This window comes from Octopus sinensis, linkage group LG27, assembly GCF_006345805.1.
Source record: "Octopus sinensis linkage group LG27, ASM634580v1, whole genome shotgun sequence".
Taxonomy (NCBI): Eukaryota; Metazoa; Mollusca; class Cephalopoda; order Octopoda; family Octopodidae; genus Octopus; species Octopus sinensis.
This window is the reverse complement of record NC_043023.1, coordinates 7,076,433-7,078,932: the sequence shown is the minus strand read 5'-3', so window position 1 is coordinate 7,078,932 and position 2,500 is coordinate 7,076,433. Positions and strand designations below refer to the sequence as shown.

General features: G+C 28.0%; 1 protein-coding gene across 4 annotated transcripts in view; it reads right to left on the bottom strand.

Moving 5' to 3' along the window:
- LOC118768162 (guanylate cyclase 32E-like) overlaps positions 1-2,500 on the bottom strand; it is a 64,336-nt gene that overhangs the window by 59,513 nt on the left and 2,323 nt on the right. For 2 of the 4 annotated variants that reach the window (XM_036514102.1, XM_036514105.1), the window contains exon 2: positions 1-291. This exon is cut by the window's left edge and continues 266 nt beyond it. The exons of 1 other annotated variant lie outside the window; for it this stretch is intronic. The gene's annotated coding sequence lies outside the window, so the exon portion shown is untranslated. Of the gene's footprint in view, positions 427-2,500 lie in introns of those variants that run through there. One more of the 4 variants, XM_036514103.1, reaches the window with a different exon arrangement.

Genomic DNA, 2,500 nt, shown 5'->3' with positions numbered 1-2,500 from the left:
ATTACATATTTTAGCTGTAATTACATTTCTTTTTGATAATTACATTTTACATTCCTCAGAGCACAAATTCCATTTTCACATGAAAATTACATTCTTGAACAATAATTCCATTTCCTTCATATAGCCACATTCCTCAGAGCATAATTCTATTTTTTTACTTGAAAATTACATTTTTGGACTGTAATTCCATTTTCATTTCAATCGAGGTTCCTGCTGAAATACTTCCATTTCTCTCTTGATAATTATAATTCTTGACGCATAATTCCATTTCCAAATTCGATAACCAAATTCCTGGAAGTGAAATTCCATTTTACAGAGTAATTGCATTCTTTGCAGAAGAATGCTATTTCTTACATTCTATTGCACTTCTTCCTCTCTTTCACCCTCTTTTTCATGCATGTGATGTGATGTGTGTGTGTGTATGTGTGTGTGCATGTGTCTGTGTCTGTGTGTGTGTGTGTGTGTGTGTGTGTGTTGTGTGTGTATTTATGAGACGTATGAGATGGCTTGGACATGTTAGCCATATGGAAGATGGCAGAATCCCCAAGGACATACTCTACGGAAAGCTTGCTAGGGGCACTAGGTCTGTGGGAAGACCGTTCTTACGTTACAAGGATGTTTGCAAGAGGGACATGAAGGCCTGCAGCATCAATATTAGCAAATGGGAAGCGGTTGCCAGCAACCGTAAAGATTGGTGACATACCGTAAAAGAGGGAACACAAAGGAGTGACAGAGGGAGAGAGGAGAAATGGAAAGACAAGAAAAGACGTCAACAAGAAACTATGACATTACAATCAGCCAGGCAAAGTCTTCGCTACATTTGCGGCACCTGCCAGAGGGAGTGTTTGTCCAGGATAGGACTACACAGCCACAGCAGGAGATGTATTAGGACATGAAATATAAAAGCCGGACTGGACTATTTTATGCGCAACTCCATTGTCTCCCAAGACAAAAAGGATGCCAACGACAATATATATATATATATATATATATTATATATGTATGTGTGTGTGTGGGTGTGGTAATAACGAAAATGACTTGTGGATGGAAATGTTTAGACCATATTAATGCATAGTGACTACATTTGCCCTCTATATAATATAATATATATATACTATATATATATATATATATATATATATATATATTATATATATAGAGGGCATACTATACATAAATGCCACATGCTAGGAGGGACTCTTAAAGTCAAAACTACCAAAATAAATAAACACATTGTACCGAATGCAACTCTTGAAGCAAGTCATTTAAGTGAAAAAATTGGTGGATTTTTTTCTCTTATGAGGTTTTTCACGCTAACTACTTGATAAATTCCTTATAAAGATTTTATCCTATTTTTAATTTATATATATATATATTACTTTTATCTTATATTAAACTTTTTAATACTTTTTGATAGTTATATATATTTAATAATTAAAAAAAAAATTAATAAATATAAATTAATAATTTTAATTTTTAATTTAAATAATTAAAATTTTCAAATTTTATATTTTATATATTTAGTATATTATATTAATTATTTTTATTTTTATGTTTTGGTTTATGTTTTTCATTGTTTGATTTGCCTAATAGTGGTTTTATCTCTAATTTAATTTATATATATATATATATAAATATTTATGAGGTTAATATGCAATATATGGATTTATATAATCCAGTGGTAATCACAAAAAAGCTCTTTTTGTTAACCCAGCAACAAACCAAATAGACCTTGTAAAATAATTTATTACACACTAAAATAAACTATTTTTTCATGATGTTGGTTGCGAAACAGCTGTCACCCTATGGATATCAACTGGGAAATAAATATAATCATCTCATACCTCCTGACTGTCTTAATATTCAGTGTATGTGTGTGTATATATATATATATTTATCTTATACTTTTTATCTTATATTAAACTTTTTAATACTTTTTGATAGTTATATATATTTAAAAAATAAATAAATAAATAAATAAATAATAAATTAAAAATTAAAAAATAAATAAAAAATAAAAAATAAAAAATAAGAATTTATAAATATAAATTAATAATTTTAATTTTAAATTTAAATTATTAAAATTTTTAAAATTTTATATTTTATATATTTTGTAAATTATATTAATTATTTTTATTTTATGTTTTAGTTTATGTTTTTCACTGTTTGATTTGCCTAATAGTGGTTTTATCTCTAATTTATATATATATATATAGACGAGGGATGCTATTTAATGCTATTTTTGGCCTGCTAAAGCCTGTGTCATTGATTCTGTTTTTATCCTTTTTAAAATAGATACATTGGATAAAATAGAATTAATGAGACTTTAGCCTGGCGTTGCTCTGGTTTGTTTTTTAGTTGCGCTTAAAACAGCAGACTTTGATGTCGCGTTCACAAAGTTTTGACATTGTTTCAATCTTTTTTGAAAAGTAAAAATTTTGCATTATGTCGCTTGTTATTCTCTTTAAGTGAACATTTTTCTGGTTGAAATACACCGAAA